The sequence below is a fragment of the Typopeltis vanoorti genome, chromosome 2, assembly GCF_054136105.1.
Source record: "Typopeltis vanoorti isolate ZY-2024b chromosome 2, IOZ_Tvanoo_1.0, whole genome shotgun sequence".
Lineage (NCBI taxonomy): Eukaryota > Metazoa > Arthropoda > Arachnida > Uropygi > Thelyphonidae > Typopeltis > Typopeltis vanoorti.
Window position 1 is genome coordinate 107,842,857 of NC_143550.1, and position 26,350 is coordinate 107,869,206.

Here is a 26,350-nt window from a genome sequence, read left to right on the forward strand (position 1 = left end):
ATAATAAATATAAAAAAGATTCCGGTAGAATCGAAAAAAATATAACAATACCAGTATTTAAAAAAGGAGATAAAAATCAGAAAATTATAGAGGGATAGATTTATTACATTCCTCATTAAAAGTACTAACAAGAATCCTAAATAATCAAATAAAAAAGGAAATTAATCTATTAGATGAACAAGGTTTCAGAGAAGATAGATTATGTACAGATGCATTATTTATAATCAGTCAATTTATAGAGAAAACAATAGAATGTAATAAGAAACTATTTAAATCTGGAAAAAGTAATTGACAGAATATTAATTCAAGATGCAATAGAAATATTGCAGAGAAGAAAAGTATCAGAAAACATAATACAGATAATTATTATTATACACCATGCTGACTGTTTTGTAACATAATTTGCAGTCTTTGATTATGAGAAATACGTGTGGATGAGTGAGGCAAATTAAATAAAATAAATTAAAATAATTAATGTAAATTAAAGAAATATATGATAATAATAGCTGTATAATAAAAATACAAGGAAAAATAAGTAAAGGGATACAATTTAATAATGGCATTAGACAAGGAGACACTTTAAGTCCAGCAACATTCAATATAGTAATGGATGAAATAATATGAAAAGTTAATAAAATACAAAATACAGGAATGAAAATAAATAATAGAATAATAAGAACTATATGTTATGCTGATGATGCACTATTAATTGTAGAAAATGAAACTCAGCTACAAATATTACTACATACGTTTAATAAAGCAGCAAAAGTATAACTTATAATATGAAAATATCAACAACTAAAACAAAATGTATGACAATATCACAAGAACCACAAAGATGCAAATTAGAATTGGAAGGTACTATTAGTGAACAAATAACAAATTACAATTATTTAGGTATGCAACTGAACTGGGAAGGAAGGCCACATCTAGAAGTCATAGAACAAGTTGCAAAAGCTGCGAGAATATCAGGATGCTTGAATGAAACAATATGAAAAAATAAAGATCTCAGAGTAGAGACAAAAACCAGAATTTATAAAGCAGTAATCAGGCCGATTATGACATATATTGCAGAAACAAGATCAGACACTAGGAAAACAAGACAAATGTTAAACACAGGTGAAATGAATATATTAATAAAAATAGTAAATAAAACTGGATTAGATAAAATAAAAATACAAGCAATAAACACCCGAAGAATAAAATGGATTGAACATGTGGAGAGAAGAAGTGAAGATAGAATAATAAAACAAGTCTATAGTTGGAAACCAAAGAAGAAGAGAAGAACAGGAAGACATAGAAAAAGAATAAAAGATACTATTAAAGAAGATGAAGTCTTGGTTGCAACAGATATTACATCTAATGCGTGAAGCGTGAAGAAGAAGAAGAAGAAGAAGTAGATGATGATGATGATGAGTGGAAGAGATTTCATTTGGAAATATGACACAGCTGTCTTGTTGGGAGGTTTTATGTTTGTTGACTGTTCTGTATGTGTGTGTGTGTGTGTGTGTGTGTGTGTGTGTGTGTGTGTGTGTGTGTGTGTGTGTGTGTGTGTGTGTGTGTGTGTGTGTGTGTGTGTGTGTGTGCGTGCGTGCGCTCGCGTACATGCATGTCAAAATCCATCTAGGTTTTAAAAGAGACGAAAATTGTGCCATTATTTATTTGTTAACAGGGATATACACAATGTATCGCTCCATTGGTAAAGAACACCTGAAATATTCTTAATCATGAATACTTTTGGAGCGTGTACAAAAGGTCAAGGTACATCTGGTTTCGGAATTGAAATGCAATACCAACAAGATGGCGATCAGTGGACAAAAAAGATCTCGTAAATGCCAGTATACAGAAACCCGCTTCGTTTTCTTATTCGGTTTCATTGTAATAATACATATTCAGGGATTCAAATGTGAATAAAACATACAAATAAAGGCGTTTCATCTTTCAGATGCATAAGACATGCTTTTTTTTTCATATTTTCTTTCACCAAAACATTCGGATTAAATCAGACTCTGCTCTTCTGTCTCTGGTCCCCAAAGTACTTTATCGGTGCGGATTCTAAAATTTTATTTCCGGAGAAGCAATCTTACAAATCTACCGTGTTTTGAGATAAACAAGAAAATCGAAGTTATCATCTTTCTACTTTTCAAACCGTCATAAAAAAGGCCATTTCGTTTCAGTGATCGAATTTACTAGAAAATGTAGTGGTGGTAGCTTTAAAAACGTTGTTTAAATATAATAGAAATGGGATTTAATGCCATTTAAAAGACACTATAAAAATTTCGATATTCAGTATCTACACTAGAACTAAGCGGCTAACACTGACTTGCATTTGTCATTCGAAATTAATGCTTGTTTCTTGTTGAGGGAACCATGCAAATAGATGAATTTTGTCGATATTTAATACGATAATAAATTAATTTATTCTGGAAAAAACGTCGTTTATAAACAAACACAAAAAAATGTTCTATTCTAACGCCCCTGTAAACCATTAACCATTAACGCTACTGACAGGATGGGTGAAGCACTAGTGCTTTTCATATTCCCCTTTGTCTGTGATGAGAGTTATTTGAGAAAGGGAGATTTGTGAGCAATAAAGCTCGCCCTCTGGGGGCAGTTGTATTAGGTATGATCAGTTCGGAGTAGAATAGCCTTCGGTCTTTTATATTTGTAGTAATCTGCTTTATTGTAATTGACAGCTTGTACGATCAGCGGGTTTGAATGTAAACTTGAATTGACGAAGAATTTTTCTGCGAGATCGCGGAGAAGGGAGGAGATGTATGGAATTCCGGTTTCTTGATGAATCTGTGAATTTCTAATAAACCACGGGGCGTCCAGGATCATCCTCAGGCATTTATTTTGGATTCTTTGTAGTTTTGAAATGTTTGATCGTGAAGTGTGACTCCGTGCTGGTGAGGCGTATGTAATAACTGGACGTATGACCATACGGTAAAGTGGCAATTTATTTTGTAAGTTTAATTTGCTCTTGCGGTTGATCATTGGGTAGAGCTGTGCAATGACTTTGGAAGTCCTGGAGCCAATGAGATTGATGTGTTTGCTAAAAAGGAGTTTCTTGCCCAACAATACCCCAAGGTATTTGGTCTCTGATTGCCATAGAGTCTTTTGACCAGAGAGCAAGATGTCTTCTTTAATGCAGACCCTTCTTCTTGAGAACAGCATAGCTGAGCTTTTGAGAGGCGAGGGGGTTACCTGAATCCTCTAGTTGGTGAGCCAGTTTTCTAGCGCGTTGATACTTCCTTGGAGTTTAGTGATTGCTAAGCGAGGGCTGATGGACCTTGCTAAAATAGCAGTGTCGTCGGCATAGAGGGCCGTAATGGTTGTTCTTGAGTTAAGAGGGATGTCTGATACATAAGTTGTGAAAAGTATTGGGGCCAGGAGAGAACTCTGAGGTACTCCAGCCAGGATTTTGCGCATTGATGAGATAATTCTTGAGTTTTACTTGCATGTATCTTTCACTAATGTATGAGTATATAAGTTTCACTAGTTTGATTGGGATATTGTTTTCAATTAGTTTGAAGATAAGGCCTTGATGCCAGACCTTATCAAAGGCATTGGCAACATCCAAAAATACAGCAGCAGTGTGCAGGTGCCAGTTAAAACCATGGGTGATATGTTCTGTTAGTCGGTGAATTTGTTACACTGTGTTGCGAGCTTTGCGAAACCCAAATTGCTCATTTGAAATTATTTTCTGTTTGTCCACTGCTGATTGTAGTCTTGATAGGATGACCTTTTCTGTTACTTTGCCGAGACAGAAAAGAAGACTGATGGGCCTGTAGCTTTGGGGAAGTTATGGGTTATTACTAGGTTTTTTCAGAGGTATAATGTCAGCAATTTTCCAATCTGCGGGAAAGTACTGGAATCTTAAAATGGAATTGGTGATATTAACTAGATGAATTATGGCTTTCCTTGGGAGTAGCTTTATTATTTTATTGGTAATGCCGTCGGGGCCTGGAGCCTTTTTGTTCTTTAGATGGGATATAATAGTGATTATTTCTGTTGGAGATGTAGGGGTGATGATTTCTGAATCTTCATTGGACTGTCTTAATGCTTTTCTAACTTTACGATGAACTTTGTAAATGAGATTAATATTTAAGTTTTCATAAGATGGGGTGCATCGATTTTCCAGATTGCCAATTAGGGCTTCTACTTTTCTTGATCTGAGTGTGCAATTCTAAGTTTGGTCTTCATAGGGGAAGGTGTTGTCTTTTGGTACAAAGAGATTTTACAAATTTCACACATGGAGTTATCTTCTGGGTTGATTTCCCTGAGTTTGGATTCCCTTTTGGAATTTCTGTGTATCAGGAGGGGCTTCTCGAACCTGTCTGTTCAGGTTATTTAAGGTTGTTTTGTCCTGTGGAGCTCTAGTGTTGTGATATAGCTTTCTGGCTTTGTTTTTGTCCTAATCAGGTCCATTGTCTCTTCTGGGATCCAGTTGGATGCGTGGAAAACAGTGGTTTGAGTGACTGACGCTGTTCCTGAGCGGATTTGCCTAGTTAAATTGCTTACAGCTAGGTCTGTGTCTTCTTTTTTGTGAATGATGGGGTGAGCCAATGTGGACTGGGAGAACCTTAAAGAGTTTGTCCCATGCTAAGAAAGAATGATGGGGAAAGAGCTGATCCTAGAGTCCTAGCTTGAGCAGGATGGGATTATGATCTGAGTTAAGCTCTTCTAATGCCTCCAGCTGCTATTGATATCTGATGTTCCTGAGGATAACTATGTCTAGTACGTCAGAACTTCCTGATGGGCTGTAGTGGGTGGGCTCAGTGGGTCCAGCTACTATTGATGATTTGAGTGACGTGTGGTTGAATAAGGTACGGCCTTTCGAGTTGATTGACGAACTGAACCAAGCCGTATGTTTGGAGTTGAGGTCTCCTACTATAATTATGGAATCCGTGGAGCTGATGATGGAGTCTAAGTCTGCTGTCAATCGTGGAATTCCGGGAGGATTGTACCCTGCGTAGATTTGGAGTTTGCCTGCGTTATTTGTGTGCACCTCTACGCCTGTCACTTCAAGGTTTAAAGTTTGGGGACTGGTCAATGCACTGTGGCTCAAATAATTTAAAATAAAAATATCTGTGCCGCCACCACTAGAGTTAAGTCTGTCTATCTTATATAGAATATAACCTCTTATTCTTGGGTTGTTTGATGGTCTGAGGTTGGATTCACTGATTAGGATTATGTCCGGATTGTATTTCTTTGAGAATTCTTGCAGCTCAAGAATTTTATTTGTTAAACGATTGGCATTCCATGCTGTTATCATGAGGGAATTCGGTTTAAATTTTTTAAACATTATAGAGATCTGTTAATATAGATTGGGTTTCTTGATAAAATCTCTTTCTGGAAGATGGTGAGGTGCTTGCTTTGCTGAATTCGTGCAGCATTGTTGCAAGTGAAGAGGTTAGAGCTGATGTGAGTTTGGAGCTTGTTTGCTCTTGCGATGAAGGAGTCTGAGTTCTTACCGCCTCCATATGTGATTTGGACATGGATGAAGGTCTAGTGCCTTCCTGTGCTGCTGAATGTGAGGTATTATGATCTGGAGGGCGACCTGCTTGGTCGTTTATTGTGTCAATGCTTGGAGGAGCGTGGTTCGTTCTTGTTGATCCACGGTTTTTTTGGATGGAAAAGGCATCCCTTGTAATTAGCGGGATGTAGTCCTCTACAGTCGGCACAGCAGGCAGGTGTGGATCTGGGCTTGATGCAGGAGCTGGTTTGGTGACTTTCACCACATTTCAGGCATCTGTAGGCAGCTCTGCATAGCTTTTGGGCGTGCTCAAACCTTTGGCATCTGTGACACTGCCCTGCAGATGTTTTCTTCCTTAGAGGTTCGGTTGTAATTTTGAGATTACAAATGTCAGTCATTTCAACAATTCTTTTTTGTGTATTGTTGATTTCGACCAACACCAGGGTCATTGCCCTTTTATATGACCTCAGCATCCTGCTGACTTTGATTGGGGTCAATCCTTGACTGATGAGGTCAGCTGTGATCTCATCAGTTGAGATGCCCTCAGCAACCCCTCTTAGGACCACTTTTAGATTTTTCTCGCTTGCTAGTGCAAAGGTGTGGAAGGGCAATTTGGAGTTGTCCAACATTTTCTTCATCATGCGATAATCTGTAACAATGGTAGGATGAATCTTTATACCCTCGTCAGTATTTCTTGCCCAGGAGAAATTGATATTTTGTTCCTCTAGGGACCTTGAAACTGTGGTCCATTTTTCGTTATCTCGAAGGATAACTGGAGGGACCTTTTCTTTTCTATCTTGAGTGTCGTGTGTTGTTACGTCCTCTTCCATTTCATCTACAGATGTTCTACGTCTTTTATTAGATTGTTCCTCCTGCGAACAACCGAACTGTCTGGGAGTTTTTGTAGGTGGAACAGGTGTTAAGTCCCCTTCCGTGTCCACGTCATCTTCTTCCGTGTCATTAACTTGAGTGAAGAGATTCAGACAACCAGGATATTCCGTTTCAGATTTCTTTAGAATGAATTTAAGAATGTCAAGTGACATATCTTTGTTTAAATTTTGAATGGCATCCTTAATGTCTTTTACGTTCTGCATCCTTGCACACCGTTTGTAATCAATGAATATTCCAATTCCAATGTCTTTAAATATTCCGATCTACCTTGGAGGGTTTACTGACAAATTTCGTAGACTCACACAAGAGTCTACCAGCTACAAAAATAGTCACAAAAAGAGGAACGCTTACCTCTAAATATCATTCGGAAATCCCAAAAATATCACACTAATCAAAATGCGAGACTAATAATAAATACACGTAAACGTTGACTAACGCCATCTTTTTCCTAATCGCAAATGACCTCTTCTAAAGCGCCTGTAAGTCCTTAAAAGGAATGGCTTATCTGTAGTTTATTTATATATAGTTCAATAATAACACCTTATCCTTACAGTGTAAGGATAAGGTGTTATTGAACTATAAATAAAGCATAAAGCACTGAACATAGCAGGAGGGTAACAGCAATAACCGAGCCTCAGTTAGAACTTCATTGGCTACAGCATTGCCATCCATTACCCTACAAGGGTATTAATCACTGCATCTCACAGTCGAATAATCCATGATCAACGCGCCTGTCCTTATAGTCCTTATAAGGACTGGCTTAAAGGGGCGAAGCAAGAATGCTTTTCATATTCCCCGTTATCTGCAGAGGACAGTGTATGGATAAGGTGTTAATGAGCTATTAAAGCTCTGATCATGGCAGGAGGGTAACAACAATAGCCGAGCCTCAGTTAGAACTTCATTAGCTACAGCATTGCCATCCATTACCCTCCAAGGGTATTGGATTAAATGAATCAATCACCGCATCTCACGGTCGATTGATCCTCTTCCAACGCGCCTGTTCTTATAGTTCTTATAAGAACTGGGCGATGGACTGAGTCCTTGACTCTTTATCCCGTCATCTGAATGAAATAAATCTGTGTGGATGGAGTATTATTGAGCTAAATAGCTCTGGTCATGGCTGGGTAACGGCAATAGCCGAGCCTCAGTTAAAACCTCATTGGCTACAGCATTGCCATTTATTACCCTGGAAGTCCTAAAAAGGACTTCATCTCATCCAACGCGCCTGTAAAAATTAGTTAATTTATTTATAACAAAAGCAAGGAATAATAATTTAGGTGTATTAATCTAACTTTAGCAAACAACATTTATCCAGAAAAATAATCATTTATTTATTTTTACTAATTTTTTTATTTATAATTTCATCTTTTTCAATAAAAAATTATAAAATTACTACAAACAATCTAAATTTGATGATATTTTAGTCTACCTGTCGCACTCATTACTGACAAGCGAAAGTTGGCGCCATCTATCGACCAGATGGTAATTATGATTCTATTACCATCTAATTTGTATTACAGAATTAAATTTTCATTTATAATTTACTTAGCTTAACAAACTGGGAATACAAACACTTACTCTTATAACTTGATTATGCCGTGCAAACGATAGATATGGACGACTTTACTTGTTGGTTTTACTGAACGCCTCGACTGTAGCTGATCATGGCAAAAGCCAGTCTAACTTCTCGTCATGGGCAGCATGTGATATCCAGTCACCAAACAGCCCTAACAGCTGCATGGGTTTACTGTTTACACAAACGTCACTTCCACAACTAACACCTGCAATGGGATATTTTCTTTCTCCATCGTTACAAAAAGAAACTCGTACAACATGATCCAACCAAGTAATGGACCTTTGAACCTTTATTTCCTTAATCTTTTTTTCCATGCATTTGTATTTGACAGTTAGCCTTCTTTTCGGAGAGTTCAATTTCTCACACAGGTCACAAAAACAATCCTTTTAAAAATTTCAAAATATTTTTCTTTAATTCTATCACGAAGTTGAGATTGCTTTAATGTAGTACGATCACAGATTAAATAGATTATTCTTAAATGATATCATGCTCTCAGGGAGATTCATGAAAGGGTGTGTGACGAGGAAGAATGGTATATTCGAATATGAAATTATGTTAACAATATTTGACCTTTGGAAATAGATTAAAATTGCAATCTATTTTGAAAATCATTAAAAAAAAATCTTCAAAATTACTGAATACAACAAGAATCTAATAACAGATTTATTCACGATTTTAAAATATTCTAGCAAGTATACCTATTAGCATTACCATTATGAAAATATAAAAATAAATTAAAATCTATTTTAAAATATTAAAGACAAAAATTTTTGTTTACGTAAATTTTTGTCTTTAATTTTTGTATATTTTTTGTTTAACATTTTTACTAAAAATATGTAAAAATAGATTAAAAACCCTAAAAAGCGTAACAATATTTAAACATAATCCCAAAGGCCGATATTAATATTCTTATTACTATGCTTTCTATCAGGACACTTAAAATCATCTTGAGCGGCAACAATATAAACAAGCAAATTAACGAAATACATTTGAAATAGTTGTGACTACTGCCAAAAAGGCATTTTCGAGATTGTTTTGTATTTGTAAGGAAAAAACCAGAGCACCCGGATGAAAATCAACACAGCTATATTAACCACATACCTTATGATATAAACCATGAATTGACAGTGAAATACAACATTTCAGTATTTCTGCATTTTTTTTTCGAACTTTGCTACTGAAATAATCAAAGTTATATTTAAAAACATTAGATCCCATTTAAGAAAATAGAATCATATTATTAGAACGTCATCTGGTAAATAGACTAGATCAAACTCCAGTCCAAGCACTAATTATTGTACTAAAGAAAGAATAAAATCTTTTAAATGTATTTTAATAAATTACAATAAATATTTTCAAGCTTTAGATTTTTAACTTTTTATACTGTAAACCAGATATAAGTCTTAGAATTTTAAAAGTAATTTTACTGATAACTATTAATAATTATATATGTTTCTTTATCCAATTTACGGTTAGAATTCATGGAAAGGTGCCAACATTTTCTGCTCACAAAGTGATTACTTTTAAATATCTTTTTCTGAATGCAGTAATGTGAATTAAGGTTATAGCTGAACAACTTTCTCACCAAGTGATAATTCACTAAGTTATAATTTGACTTTTACGACAGCCTTCGCCAACAGATTATTGTATGAGCTCCCTCGTTCTGTGAGTGGCAACATCTGTCGCATTCTAGTTATCATACGAGATTGTTCCATGATTGCTAAGCGTTAAGAATAACCAAGTGATTAAAAATTAAGTTGAAGACACTTAAAACGAAAGAAGTTAAAAAGCAGAGAATTAACTTTAAAATTATTTGAAGGATAATTAACACTTTACTCAGTTATTATAGTTCACGGCATTCTAAATAATTAGAAGTAGCATTTATCTTTTCAATGAGTCCGCAGATTTAAAATACTCAGCTGGTAGTTAGAGAGCACCATTGTCGTTTAATCAAGCTATTTCTAAGGAATTAGTCTTCGGAGGCTTTTGTAGCTGGGTTGTTGCATCTGAGTAGTCTTTTGGGATGTTTCATCACCTTTAAGTCAACCAAAGAGACAAAAGATCCCGAAGGACAAGTCACGTTAGATGGACAACATTTTCCCTTATTAAGGAAGTGCACAGCAACGCAGGACAGCAGCTTTCGTTCGATAAATAAGGGCTCCAATACTTACGTTTCGCAAAAACTATGTTAATAAAATGCTATAAATTTAGAAGAAATTCACTCAGCAAACAAAATGATGTTTAGCTTACTACACAGAACAATTTGCTTATATTTCATTGTTAGTGTTTGTCTTTACACCGCCTTATCAAGATAAATATTTTAGCTTTAACAAGTAGCATTCAGAATTCTCACCATTTTTGTATCATTTCCTCATATTTTTGTTCAATGCTTTCCATTTCTTCATATTGAAGTGCAGTAGGCCCCCCCGTATCCGGGGAGTTTGGTTCCATCGTCTTCCGCGGATAGCAGCGAACCCTATATATACTACGTTTTTTCCTATACATAAATACCTATGACAAAGTTTCATTTATAAATTACGCCCAGTAAGAGATTAACAACAATAACTAATAATAAAACAGAACAATTATAACAACATACTGTAATAAAGTTATCTGAATGTGAATGGAATCTTAGCAACCTCAGATGTGTGTGTATCTTTCTCCACCTTTGCAACGAGTTGCCCTGGTGTTGGACAATCTCTGCGATCAGCCGAACTGTCTATTACTAAAAGAAAGAGCCATACGGCTTCATTTCGGCGATGTAAAATTACATAAGCAAAGTGGATATGAGATCCAACATTATTTGAAAGCCGAATGTTTGTAGAGACTATGAAAGTTTCTTAAGTTGACCTTTCGTATGTTAATATCTTCGGACCGGGGTTGACCGCGGATAACTGAAACCGCGGATATCGAACCTCGGATACGGGGGTCCTACTGTATTTCCATATTTCAGTTACAGTAGCTTATCAGGTGGAAGAAAGCCAGATCTCGGTTCAAATCACAGAGACTATCCCTGGAAGCGGGCTTATGTTCTACAGAATCAAGTAAAATGCAACAGAGCTGATGTTGTAACCGTAGACAAATCCTTCCGTCAGCAGTAATCACAGAAGACTGCCACGGAGAACGGCACCGTCGTCCTAGATACACGAGATTTCATGGTTCTCAAGATCATTGCAATCTCAGTCTTCGCTGTAAATGCTAGCTTGAGCTGGAGAAACGTCAGCGTGTAAATAACTAATTAAGTTAGCGAATTACTTATTTTACTTCCAGTTCCACGTAGTTTTTATTCTGGAATCTTTAACATGAATTCGTATAATAAAGCTTCAGTGTGTCGTACATTAAATGTCTTTGTACTAATTTCTGTAAGAAACATGATAGTATTGTGCTAAATTCGAATTTAGCTAAATTATTGTGTGAATTTAGCTAAATTATTGTGCTAAATTATTGTGCTTAAAATGATTTTCCTGGCAATGCCCTAATTCGATATTCTAGTTCATTGAAGAGCGAACTAGAATATCCTGCTGGGATACTATTGAAGTTCTATACTGGCGACCACAATGTTTTAATTATGTTATTTCTCAAACTACACGTTTCCAATAATTGGTTTGTGAGAGAAGTATATTTGTATTGGAAAGTTGAAGAGTGGGCATTATAAAATTGTGACAATGCACTACGACCCTGGACCTAATTCATACCTACCACAAGAAGCAGCTCCCATCATCGCATTGTGACATTTAATCTTCATCGATGAATTAAAACATCCAGATAAGAGGGGGAGGGGATTCTCCAGGCATCCTCCATATTCCACAACACGTAAATTCCTTCAGTCTGGACGATAGTCGAGCCTGTAGCTTGGCTTATTACTCCACAGGGACGATTTTCATTTATACACTGCCAACGTTCCGTGTGTTGACGCATGCTACCCGATTGTGTGTATGTTTGTTGTTGAAAACAAAGGCATGGGTAGGCTGCAGCCTCCTCTTTGAAAATTCATCGCATGTGCCTTTCTTCGTGTGGTGGTGATATTTAACAGTTTCATGTGACAGTTCGCATCTCCAAGCACAGATACTATGGGGGATTTAGAGTCGAGAAGAGATAATCAGTATTCTCAAGGAGCGCTAACTCCTATTAGTATTTGACGTTTACTTAGACTTTTCTTGGACTGGTATCATTCCCCTGTGGACTCCCATTTCTTCAGTATCCTTGCCACCTACGAACTTGGGAATGCTAAATTCTTTCTTGCGCGATATCAGGTACAGACATTTCCACCCAAACAGCATCCGACTATAAATGAATTAAAGAAAAAAAAGTTGAAGAAAGTATTATCTTCTGAATGACCAGCGAAATCTCCTTCATACTCCCTAGTATTTGTACACTTTCAGGACAGTTGTGCTTTATAAATGTAGGTGATGATAATCTAATTTCCGTAGCGCAATTGGAAGAACAATGGGACATTGCGCTCAACGATTGGAAAAGACCTGAGTTCGATTCTCATAGTGACGAGAGGAATCTTTCCATGGACTTTTTCAATTGAAGGTGAGTTAGCCGATCTCGCACAGAAGTAGCAGAGCTTTTGTTACCGGAAACTGGAATTTTTCATCCTGCATACAGGCATACAGGCCATGAGAACACATAGAATTTACAGACAAAAACGACTATTTGTGGTGGCGATGGTGGACGATAGATGGTGTTGTTAACAGATGATAATAATCTCGTTGTAGTTGAAGGATCAAGTGGGAAGACGATGAGTTAGTTGTAGTAATAATAATAATAATAATAATATTATATTTAAAAGGTATTGAAAATAGATTTAACGCCTTTCAGCACCATAAGTGTCTCTATGATCACTCTGTACAAGAGACGCAATATTCACTTCATATATATTAAAAATTTTTAAAAAATATTTATTGCATACAGAAAATAAGGAAATTTACTTCAGAATAAAATTATCAAAATTACAAATCGCATAACAAGCATTGGAAATACAGAATTTTATTTGTTAACGTATTATATGGATTATTGCGAAATGAAAAATGCATATATATATATATATATGATATATATATATGATATATGATATAAAATGATATATATATATATATATATATATATCGTGTCTATTAATAAAGACGATTCAATGCTAGTTTATCATTGTTTAAATTTATTTCAGTTTCTTATCGATATACAAATGAGGCATTTTTGAATTTACTTCTCGTTTAAATTTGTTTCGTTTGCTATAATCAGAAATAAATTTTCTATTTCTGAAAGCAATTACAGTTCAACTTTTTTTTTTTTTTTACGTGCGACAATTCTCTTACTATTGTATATCACAATTTTTTTGCGCATTTGCATATCACTATTCATGTCATTCACGTTTAAAAGTGGGATATTCAAAATAAAGCGGAAAAAAATTCAACAGAAAAACACAAAACTCTATCTGTGTGTCTTGCTTGAAGAGATTTAGTCTATCACTGGCTCCAGGTGTTTTCAGTTCAGTGAAGATAATCAATATTGCTGATATACGGAAAGCCTTGCTTCCAGTGTTACCACAATGATATTATACGTGGACGACAAACATAGAGAAGGCCGTTTCAAGGTCACCTTGGAATGGGTATTGTGTTAGGAGATATCCCACTTGGCATAAATAAAAAGAGAAATCCGTGCCAATAATACATTTTATTTACTTCGTGTAATGTCAATGGCTAAATACACGGGTAATCCTCTTTGCATTACTTAGCAAAGAGATGTCGAATTTATGAAATAACAGGCGCACACCATTTCCGAACCTTAAGCTCGTGATGTACATATTTAAGAGCATTTTCCTGTTAAACAAAAACAGCTGAAACAGGATTTCTAAAGCTTAAACCAATAAATTAATGTTGTGCCGCGTCAGAAGATCAGCGATCATTCTAAGAATAAGCCAAATTAGCTTATACGATAAGAATTTGACTATAGCTTCTACGTTTACCATCATCTAAAAGAATCTTGCCATTGTCTTGCAAATATAACGTATGTATATGGGCTAATTTACGAAGTATTTCTATGTAATTATTTATTTTCTTACGTATTTCTTTCATTCTTTACAATATTTGAATCATTTTTACTTTACGAACAATGCCAGTTCTTTTTTTTTAACTATAAAATATGTTCTTTATGCCATTGCAGTAATTTTATTTTCTTTGTGGAAAATTACTATTACTGCAAAATAACTATTTTTTAATAACGAGATAAATGTCAAAATTTAATTGTAACAGAAATTGGGCAAAATTCCAAGAATCAAACAACAAACACAATAATGCCTGCAGCAGAATGTTTTTATTTTACATAGTAGATTCTTCTTAGAGGGAGCTGCAATCGCCATACTAAATCTGATCAGCACGTTTAGTGACACATAAATGACTTCAATATAAAAATTGCACGAAGTAATTTCCTTTAGCAGGACTGTTCTGCTACACGACATTCGTTTCATAATGGGTACGATAGAATTGAGTTTTCTTTCATACAACGATAGAAGATTTTTTTTTTCCAGCTGAAGTGCGGTCTGTAACTTGGAATTCAATTCTCCGAGTTAAGTTCAGACTTAGCAAGAAATTTGGAAAGAACTTAATAACTAAAATCAGAGTGAAATTAAGATTTCTGTGAACTATTTTTCGATACATCTTTATCTTATTTAGAATATAATAATAATAATTATACGTTACATCCGCATGATATTAAATAAAATGTACAAAAATACTTTAGTATATATTATAATAATTTAATTTAATTTAAAATATTATATTAAGGAAATTTGAATTATTTCCTATCTTTAAGTATTGCCTTTTCTATTAATGCACCAAGACAATAACTAAATAAAATATAAAGTATCTTGTAATTACCCCAAATCCAAGTTCGCAGTTTCCTTTTCATTATATACTGAAGTTGGTAGTGCTTATAAAAACATCTAGTCTAGTTTTGAATAAACCAAGCGTCCAAAAATTCTTCCATATCCAAATAGCAGTTTGTACTTTTGGGGGGCAGGAGAGATTTGCTAAGCCATGGATCTATCGCTTCTACTACATCCTGAGATTACTTTGACAATATCGCCAAAGATAAATTACATATTTTGATACATACTTTTCCTAAAATTTCTATTGCATCAGTAGCCAAAGGAAACTCCCTTCTCCTACTATGCCAAATTCTTCACAGCTCATTCAACTAATATTCTTATGTCTGCGAGAGAAAAAATTTCGAAGTAACATAACATTAAAAGGTTTTGAGTCCTTATAGTATTCTGCGAAAAAATTTCTGATCCAGTTAAAAGCCTTCCGACAAATACATATAATCAGTATGGAATCCATCATTTTAGAGGTGGCATATGACTCACCTCTGGACAAATGATATGGAGCGTGGAAAAACCTAAGGACTTGCTTATTGATATCCCAAGCCATTTCATCGTGTTTATCGCCTCTTTAGCAAGCTACCACTACCATCCCATGGTATTCTTGTTCCTTTAAATATCTAGTTTCTCATCTAATTATTCAGTGCGTACGATAATGGATATTGTCTTCTAACTTCTCTTCCACCGCTGGAGTATTCTACGGCTCTTCTTCCATGATATGGAGAAGAGCCGTAGAATACTCAATGATCTTATTTCCCGAAATACAAGCTCTATTTATGACTTTTCACATTCTGTATTTTCTTCTCTTTTAATAAACCAGCAATGTTCAAAAAAAAAAGTTTGGAAGATCCACAACCACATTCCTAACTCACAAGACTCTATCTTGCCTTATTTCTCATAAAAAAGAAAGAATTCCGTCTCCAGTAAAAATGAGACTCGGTTTCTGATGTTATCTTACTAATTCCTACTTCATCCTCATCTTTCATTCCTTTTATCCCTGTTATGCAGATACTACTAAGACTAACATCATCTTTTTTTAAACGAGTATATATTGAATGATGCTTATCCCAATTCTTTCGTTTCGAAATTTACCAAACTTAATCTAAAAGAAGTTCTACTTTTGACATCACCTTTTTGTTTGTTTGTTTGTGTTTAATCAGCAAATTTTAACTAGCAACAGCTCACGACACTCGAACATTCCTCCTTAGTTTTATTACTTAATCCGTAAACACGGTAAGCAACAGGAAGTTGTGAGAGAAACTCATGAATACCAAAAGTGACACGGATCGATACTGCTCTCCGAACGTCTTAAGCCAAATTGGCTTTTTCTGTACATTATCTGTTCAACCGTATTCGTTGCAAACCACACAAAGGAGCCATCACCATCGTTGCTTTAGAATTCTTGTGTCAGATAAGAAATGTGTACACACAAACTATGTGGATGAACACTAATAACAGTACGTGATGCGGTTACTTAAAGGGATAATAAAAGTTATTACTTGGATTGCATTCTGGGATATGGGTTAGTCTACCAGAAAAAACAGTTGATGATTTTGTATAGCGTTCTTCAGAAACTTGGCATATATATATATATTTTTTCAGAATTCAGTCATTAAAGCTTTTTCATTTATATATATAATCTTTTCTCGTATCATTAATGAATTATTGATACAGGTAAAGATTCTTCTCAAATATGGATAAAATAACAAAAATTAGTATTTTTTTAATGGACCATGCCAGAATATACTAAAGGATATTTACAATAAAAGATGACATGATGTTAGAAAGAATATTGAAGTACAATGTTGACTGTTAACTTCTTTTAGTGATGGACTGCGTCCTTGACTCCTTATCCTTTTATCTGAGTTCTTGTTTGCGGGTAAGAGGTTTAGTGTGGGTGCTCTACCCGCTCTTTGTGAGCATTTTTTTGTTGTTTCAGCTTTCTTTTGCGATGAAGGCTTTTGATTTTCTATGTTTTAAGGCGATCTGAGGGTTTATAATCAGCTGCTTGTCGAATTAGCTGATCAAGATATGAACCAGGGAGTGTATAGCTCCATTCTGAGGCATTTGTTCTGGATCAGATCGTTTGCAGTCTTTGGATGTTTCTTTTAGTCGTGTGTACCCAGGCTGGTGAGGCATCGGTTAGTTGAGGTCTTATCACTGATTTGTAGAGGAGAATTTTGTTGTGTATGTTTAGGGGACTGATCCTATTCAGGAGGATTATTATTATTATTATTATTATTATTATTATTATTATTATTATTATTATTATTATTATTATTATTGAGACCTCCAGGGAGTCAAGGACTCATCTAGGGAAGCTATACATCACCCAAACCAGCTATCATGCCTTCCATTTAACGAAATTTTCATCAGTTGAAATGCTATAACACCCATTCAAAAGTCTATAGACTTCTATCATATAACTCCTCTTTCTCCTGTTGCCACAATTGTGGATTGCAGAGTCTGCAATCCACTTACTCGCAATCTCTCCTCATAATCAAAATCCCATAATCCGGATATAATCTTTGTAACTCTTCTTTGCACCCTTTCCACAGTTTCTTTATCCCCTTGGAACCCAGGAGACCAAATCTGTGCACAATAACCCAGGTGTGGTCTTATTAAAGCCTTATAAAGAGGCAAAATGACTTCCTTGTCCTTACATGTCAAGGTTCGCTTCAACATAACAATTATCCTCTGAGTTGTATTTGCAACTTTTCCTGTGTGACCTTTGAATTTTAAATTCCTATCCATACATTAAGATCTCTTGCCTCTTCAGTTTCTTGTAGCATGACCCCTCTAATATAATATGCCGCTGGAACTCTAATCACGCCAAAGTGCATAACTTTACACTTACTAACATTGAACTGACAGCCATTTTCGTTTGCCCAGATTTCCAGTCTGTTCAAATCATTTTGTAATTGCTGAATATCAGTAGTATTCCTAATTGCGTTACCATATCTTCGCATCATCGGCAAACAATTGCACATCTGATGAAAGACCCAGCTTGATGTCGTTAATATATAGATTGAACAATAATGGCCCAAGGAACTTGAGTTACACCACTGGTTACCTTAAATCTGGCAGATTCTCACCCACTGTATACCACTTTTGTATATCTGTCTGTCAACCAATCCCTGATCCAAGTCAAACGATTATATTCCAATTCCATATTCTCCAGTTTACACAACAGCATTTCGTGTGGTATCCTATCAAATTCTTAGAAAAATTCAATATTATCATAGTGTATCCATTCCCTTTATCCAACTTCGCCGTAACATTGTTATAAAATATGAGCACATTGCTAAAACATGACCTTTTAGTAAACCCATGCTGTTCCTTGCAGATTATGGCATGTTTTTCTATCCATTTCTGTATGCGAGTTCTTATCAACTTCTCTAAAATCTTCGCTACCATACCAGAGATACTAATAGGTCGGTAGTTAGACACATTCGTTTTTGCACCGCCCTTGTGCAATGGAACTATCATACATTCCTTCTATTCCTGTGGTATCATTCCTGAGATGAGACTCAGGAATGATACCACAGGAATGGAAGGAATGTATGAGACTCAAGTGTGAAAGACCTAGCCAATTTCACCTGAACATTCCTTTAGCAAACGGGCTGGTATTCCATCTGTCTCTACTGTCAAATTCTTATCCAGCTTATGCAACAGCTCTTCACCCTCATTTTCATGAACCGCTAACTCTTCATCCAACATAGCAGTAGCATCATGCCACATACATCTGGTTGATATATCTTAGCAAAATGAGCACTGATTAACTGAACAATCTCCTTAGGTTCCGACACTCGTGTACCATCTGCATTCAATAAACTTATTCTTCCATATTTATTCTTTCTTTTGCTTGCGACATAACGATAAAATTCTTTTGGATTGCCTTTAGCTTGCATGGCCAATTTCTTTTCATAGTCTGTTTTAGCTTTCCGCACAATACTCGTTACTTTTCTGGCCTGAGCTTTATATATTTCATAACTCCTCTCACTCTTATTCTCAAGATATTCTTTCCACATCATGTTCTTCTTGTGGATCTCTTGCTTAAAAAAGGTGCACATCCATTTCACTCCCAACCTATTTATTCTTCGAACATTAGGGATACATTGAGATACCACCTCATTCAACAATTTTTCAAAGATTCCCATGCATTGCTGACATTTTTGCATTCAGTAACTGATATCATGGGACCAAAGGTAGTATTATCCTAAGATGATCATAATTTCTAGCTTTGTAGTTTAGCACGTAGCCTGCTTTAATCGGAGCTTCAACACAATTAGATACTTCCCAAGAAAGAACAGCATGATCACTGTCACCAATCGGTGGTAAAATAGCCATATTCTTGACAGGGATCCCTTCTGATTCTATGAGCAAATCCACCGCTCTTTGACCTCGAGTTCCTTCTTTCACATGCTACTTGAGAAAGTTGTCTTGCAACAATTCAATAAATTCCTGTTCTTTCTTATAACGAGATTTCTCTTCTACCCAGTCAATGTTTAGAAAATTAAAGTCATCCGTAATGATCCTTCGCTTGGTATCCATAAGGCTAAATTGATGATACATTTCTTTGTCTCCTGCAGCTTAGCTGCCAGGTCTGTAGCAACACCTCACCATATATTTCATTCTGCTTACCTCCATTTCACACCAGATAGACTTAAACTCATTGCTACATGGGACATTGTTATCATCATTGTTTTCTTGTATTTCTATCCTAACTTAAGTGATCTGATATCATTAGTAGCACACCTCCTCCTCTCCTATCGCTTCTGTCATTCCTAAAAATAGTACATCCGTCCGTTACATTCGATCTCACGTACTATATCTGATTCTGATATAGCCAGAGGTTTCACTAATGCCAACAACTTAGGTCAAATCTTATTTAATAAAGCAACGAACTCAACCCCTTTATTTTTAATGCTCCTAGCATTTGTGTACTGACATAATAAATTACGACCTAGCCTATTCTTATAATTAGATATGTAATCTATTTGGTCTTGTTCTAGAATTTTCTCTTTTCCCTCCCTAGACATACTTAAAAGATCCGAACCCAAAGCATATTTTTCCACTCCTTCGCCACACACACACATCACCATGTTCGAAGGTATTCATATCTTTATCAGGTGCTATGGTCTGGTTGACTTTAGTAAAGACACTATCGATGCGGGTCTTGAAGTTTAGGCTTTTATTCAGCTGAACTCCTAGGTATTTGACTGATTTGTGCCAAGGGATGGTTTTTCCCAAACATCTGTATGGTTGAATTCGGTTCTGCTTTCTAGTGAATATCATTGCAGAGCTTTTTTTTCTGGGATGATTGAGATGCGCCATTTGCTCTACCCAATTCTTTAGATTGTTGATTGCTATCTGCAGTTTGTTTCTGGCCAGTTGTGGTCGGAGAGATTCGAGTATGATGATCGTGTCGTTGGCATAGAAGGCAGTGATAGATGGGGGGAAACTTGGGAAGATCTACCATGTACATGGAGAAGAGTAAGGGAGACAGTAGAGAGCCATGGGGGATTCCAGCCGTGATTTTTCTTTCAGTGGATCTGATTCCATTATTCTATTTTTTATCCTAAATGTTCTGTTATTCAAATATAATTTTGATGAGTAAAACTAGTGGTAACGGGATTCCTACTTAGTGTAGCTTTAAAATTAATCCATAATGCAGATATAGCTAAAAACGGCCTCTCCTACTCCCTGTATATAAAGGAATAAAAAGGTTAGCTGATTTTTTTTTTTTTGCGAGATTCAAATCCCTGAGCTATGTGCAGGAAGATTGTGCCAGAGTGCTAGTGCCGTTCGTATCCTTGGGTAATGTATTTTATGATTCTGTAGATTTTTTGAGTAGTGGAGTGCTCTTTTCTAAAGCTGAATTATTCGTATGGTATGACGTGGCTGTTTTCTGCTACCTCTTGGATCTGTGCAAGTATTGCGCGTTCAGCGACCTATCAGCCTACTACCTACGCATGATAGTAGGCTGATGGGTCGATAGTTATGTGGAAGGTGTGTATCTTTTCCTGTTTTTGGAATTAAGAAGACGACTGTAGGGTTCCACCTTTATGGGTAGTGATTTAGCCATAGGATGGCATTGGTGATCGTTACTAGATGCATAATGCCTTTTCGTGGAAGCAGCTTGAGCGCCTTGTTTCTGCCTGGGGTTGGTATTGAATTTTCTTATACAGTAATTTGGTGTATTTCTGCTAGCGATGAGTTTGTTATTGGATCGGGTTTGGAGTTCTGTATTATTTTGCACACTTGAGTGTGGAATTTTCTTATGAAGTTTAAGTCTAATTGGGCATACTTAGGACTGCATTGAATTTCCAAGCTATTTGTGAATGCTTCTGCTTTTTCTTCATCTTTATAAGCTATTCCGTGTTTATCTTTGATTAGAGTGAGTGAGTGAGTAAGTGAATATATTGTGCTTTCAGCGAGGTGACCTCATAACTTTCCATACGGAGCCACACTCTACGGTGGCTCCGTAGAATGTGTGCTCTGTGGGTCCTATTATTGTCATATTTCTTATAATAGCATATGAGTTGAGCGTTCTGCCGTTGCTGTATGCATTTCTGCTGCTCCAAGTTGGCTGTTTGGAGTTAAGACCTCCGGCTGTAATTACTGCTCTACACTGGAAAAAAAATCATAGAACACTGAGTCTAGGAGTTTTTTTTATTTTGGAAGTCTAGGCATCAAATATCTCGAGGCTGTTTGTGTTGTGGACTTCGATTCCTGTTGTTTGAATGTGTTATGTTTGGGACTTAGCGATATAGTTATGTTTTATTCCTTTTTCGATGAAGATGGTGCCTCTCCTCCTCTTGTGTAGGATCTGTCATTGCGGTAGGTGATACTGTAGTAACATATGCGCTTGGACGCAGATGTGTTTCGTTGATGAGGATAATATCGGCTTGGATCTCTGCAGTAAATTCCTGTAGTTCTAGGATCTTGTTTGTCAGTCCATTCGCGTTCCAGCTGACAATCTCTACTGAGGTGGGTTTCCTATTGTGTTAATCCATTGAGGATTGCTGAGAATAGGAGCTGAGTGTGTCTAAGGATGATATCTTTGGCTTCTTGTATGGGGATTTGTCTGTTGGAGTCCTAATAGCATTTTCTGATGCAGCTTGCCAAATTTGACTTGTCAGGTTTACTGGAAATTTGTTGGTAAGTTGATCGTTGTATGGGATCTTGGGAGTAAGTTGGTCTTAGCGTAGCTGCCTCTATGTAAGATTTTCTGAGGTTTATTGATCTGGGTTGAGTTTTTGGTCTGTGGGAATGTAGTTTGCCAGACCCAGCAGTTACCACACCCTTTGCTGGGTGTGTGCGTGGTTTTTGGCATTTTGTCGTTGCATGTTTGCCACCTCATTTAACGCATCGTTCTTGTTCTTTACAACAGCGTTGTGAGTGGCCAGACTTTTGGCAGCGATGACACTGCGTCGTTGTTAACTTGTGTTTCAATGATTCAGTCTTTATGACTATATTGCAGACAGTTTGAAGATCGTAGATGTGTTTTTGCCATTGCTGATTTCTACCAGAATTAGAAGGGTATGGTGTTTTGTTGGCTCTGTGCGTGGGGGCTGACCTTGACTGGTCTGAATCCTTTGTTTTGGAGGTCTGGTGTGTCTTCTTCTGTTGATAATGTTTCGGTTACCCCTCTGAGCAATAAAATTGAGTAAAGTGAAAACGGGTGTCCAGTGATTTGTATCATTGTCAGTCTCCATTTCCATTGGTTTGAGTGTGTCTCTGGTAATGGAGATTTTCTTGTTTCTTTTTTGTTTGTTTACTCTTGTGTGCCTGATGTATTCGGTATTGGGTGGACATTGGTCTGGAATTTTGCCGCATCCTCAGGATTTAGTGACAGGTCTGAGCTCTGTTGTTTAGTGCTGTCATGTTCTCGTGGTTAGAGTCTTCCAGATTGTCTTCTGTCGCAACTGTGGGGGTAAATGTCTCATTGAGGTTTATTTTATCTGGCCAATTGTTATTAAGTACTTCCCCTAGTCTGATAAACTCCAGATATACGTCGTCGAATTTAGTTTCGTCTGGTAATTTTTCTATGTCTACCAGTATTTGTAGATATCAGCAAAGTTTCCTTATCTGAAATTGCCTCAATAGGCTGTTTTCTAGCAGACTTCATGTGATTTTTGTGGAAGGAATTATTTCGTGAATCACAAACTGAATTTCTTTTATCCTTTTGTAGCACTTATAATACAATTCACGATTCAATCACTTAAACTATATTCACGATTTAATTTAAAATAAATACACTAAAATCGAAGATCACAATTCACCATGAAAATCAAATTTCAACTCGTTTATATCTATCTCTATCGTTCTATATCCAATTGGTCTAGATCGCACATTATTCAACGATAGGCGACATTCTATAGGTTACCTGAAATACAGTCGCAGGACGCAGGACATATATGGCGCAGAGGGTGAAGCTTGACGCTTTTTATATTTCCTGTCGTTTGTTTCGGGAGCAGTGATGGGAGAGATTCGTGAGCTATTTTAGCTCACCCTGAGTGGGCAGAAGTGGTTACATGTCGTTGAGTGTTAGGATGGCTTTCGGACTTTTATGTTTCCAGTGGTCATTACCGTCATAGTTTCCGGCTTGTTGTATTAGTTGGTTTGGATGCGTAGACATCTTCATAAAGAATTTTTCTGCTAGGGAGCGTAGTAGTGGAGAGATGTAGGGGATATTTATGTCCCAGTGGATCTGGGCGTTCCTGATGAACCACGGGGCGTCCACTATCATTCGCAGGCACTTGTTCTGTTGTAGCTTGAGGTTGTTTGTCTTGGAGGTATGACTACAGGCTGGGGAAGCGTATATAATGGTGGGACGGATCACTGTCTTGTAGAGTAGAATTTTGTTTCTTGAGCTTAGTTTGCTGTATCTGCTGATCAAGGTGTATAGTTGGGCGATAACGTTTGAAGCTTTGGTGCATGTGTTCTTGATGTGGCTGTTGAAGCATAATCGTTTATCGAGAAGTATTCCGAGGTATTTTGCTTCAGTTTTCCAGGGAATTTTAAAGTTGAACAGGGTGATGTCTCCTTTGGGGGATGCTCATCTTCTTGTGAAGAGTGTCGTTGTGCTTTTCTAGGGATTTAATTGTAGTCGCTAGTCTTTAAACCATTTTTCTAGATTCGGGATGGTGTCTTGTAGTATTTTGGTTACGAGATGTAGTTGGTGGGATCGCGCTAGTATATCCGTATCATCTGTATAAAGGGCGATGGTGGATGTGAGAGGATTTTGAGAGATGTCTGCCATATAGATGTTGAACAGGATCGGAGCTAGCAGTGATCCTTGAGGAACTCCAGCGAGGATTTTCCGTTGGGTTGAGACTGTTGCATTGATTTTGAATTGCATTCTCCTGTTTGAGAGGTATGATTTAATCAGGTGTATCATGTATAGTGGTGTATCAGGTGTATCATGATAAGTTTGTAAAGGAGGCCTTGGTGCCAGATCTTATCGAAGGCCTTTGAAATGTCTAGGAAGACGGCTCCAGTGTGCTGATTCCAATTAAATCCTGAGGTGATGTATTCTACCAGTCTATGGATCTGTTGGTGGTTCTGTGATTTTGACGGAAGCCAAATTGTTCTTGTGGAATGATATTTAGTTGGTTGACATGATCTTGGTGTCTGATGAGGATGATTTTCTTTACTATTTTCCCTAGGTTGAATAGCAAGCTGATGAGACGGTAATTTTCAGGTAGGTGTGGGTTTTTGCCTAGTTTGTAGATTGGGATGATGTCAGCTATTTTCCATGCCTGGGGGAAGTGCTGCCATTTGAGGATGGAGTTTATGATGTTTGTCAGATGTGCTATGGCTTTGCGTGGTGGTGCCTTGATGACTTTGTTAGTGATGCCGTTGTGACCTGGGGCTTTTTTGATCTTGAGATGGTTCATGATGCCGATTATTTCGGTAGGTGAGGTAGGCATTATAAGGCTTGGATTGTCATCGGGACGATTTACTGTGAACCTGACTTTACGATGGATCTTGTATACATGGCTGATGTTTAGGTTCTCATATGCAGGACTGCATTGTTTCTCTAAGTTTCTTGCTATGGCTTCGGCTTTGTCAGCATCTGTGTATGCAAGGTACTGTTCTACTTGCAGAGGGGAGGGATTTGCGCTTGTTCCTGAGGTTGTTTAGGAATTTCCATATGGAATGATCTGCTCTGGAGATGGCGGTGAGCGTGTTGTCCCATTGTTCCCTGTGGTTCTGAAGAGCTCGAACAGATTTGTTTAATCTGTTGAGGGCTGTTTTGTCCTCGGGAGCACGTGTGTTGTGGTATCTTTTTCTTTGTCTGTTTTTTTCCCTTATTAAGTCCATGATTTCTTTCGGGAGACGGTTTTGTTTGTGGGTAATCGTGGATACTGTGGCTGCTGTTATGGCTTTATTGATTTGATTGGTGAGGTTCTTTATTGCCGTGTCTATTTCTTGGCTTTTATATGGGGGAACCGGGCCAATATGTTCTGGTAGCACTTTCCTAAGTTTCTCCCAGACATTGGAGGTTTGGGGAGAAGGTAACTGGTCTTTATTGCCTAAGTGAAGTAGGATTGGGTTGTGGTCTGATGATAATTCGTTCAGTGCTTGAATGCTGTGCTGGTATTTGATGTTGTGTAGGATGGCGATGTCTAGGATGTCGGCTGTACCAGATGGGAGTGGTGGGTTGGTTCGGTGGGTCCTGTTACGACAGCGTTGTTAATCCTGTGTAGCTGAAGAGGATACCGCCATTTTTATTTCTGGTTCTCCTGTTCCAGGAGGAATGTTTGGAGTTTAAGTCCCCAGCGACGATGATGGATTCATTTGTGCCTAGTACAGCATCCGAGTCAGAAAATAGCAGGGTCTTAGCGGGGGAGTTGTAGGAGGCATAGATTTTAAGTCTTCCAGTTGAGTTTGAGTGGACTTCGACACCGGTGAGTTCTAGGTTGGAGGTTGGGGGGGGGGTGAGTATTCCATTGTGCCTGATGCAGTTTCTGATAAATATGGCTGTACTACCGCTTCTGTAGTCCAGTCGGTCATTTCTATACAATGTGTAGCCTCTCAGCTTTGGACTGTCTGCAGGTCTTAGATGAGTTTCACTAATTAGGATGATGTCAGGGTTATATCTGTGAGAAAATTCTTGAAGCTCCAGTGTCTTGTTTTTTAGGCCATTGGCGTTCCAAGCGGCGATCTGTAGTGAGTCTGGGAATAATCTAGTTTTGTTCATTAACAAGCATTGATAAGATGGTTTGAGTTTCTTTTAGAAATCTTTTTGAGGAGTTTGGTGAAGGGTTTGACTTACTGAAGTCTTGAGCATGTTTGCCAATGAGGCTGTGATGACTGTTGTCATGTTTGGAAGAATTCGGTCTGCTGGATATCTTTGGATGGGCGGGCTACTTCGGCGTATGTCCTACTTCGACGGTGACTTTCCAGACTGTTGGTATTTTCCATTTGTGAGAGCTGGTATTTTGTTGTCTTTTGTTGGGTTCAGGCAACTGGGAAGCCGTTGACTCTGATGCCTATGGGCAGGGTTAAGAGA

At 37.1% G+C, this 26,350-nt stretch overlaps 1 protein-coding gene across 2 annotated transcripts in view; it reads right to left on the minus strand.

The window, feature by feature from the left end:
* Nep3 (M13 family metallopeptidase neprilysin 3) overlaps positions 1 to 26,350 on the minus strand; it is a 502,574-nt gene that overhangs the window by 436,582 nt on the left and 39,642 nt on the right. Inside the window, exon 1 of one of the 2 annotated variants that reach the window (XM_090407368.1) lies at positions 7,949 to 7,975. The exons of the other annotated variant lie outside the window; for it this stretch is intronic. The gene's annotated coding sequence lies outside the window, so the exon portion shown is untranslated. Of the gene's footprint in view, positions 1 to 7,948; positions 7,976 to 26,350 lie in introns of those variants that run through there. 2 annotated transcript variants of the gene reach the window in all.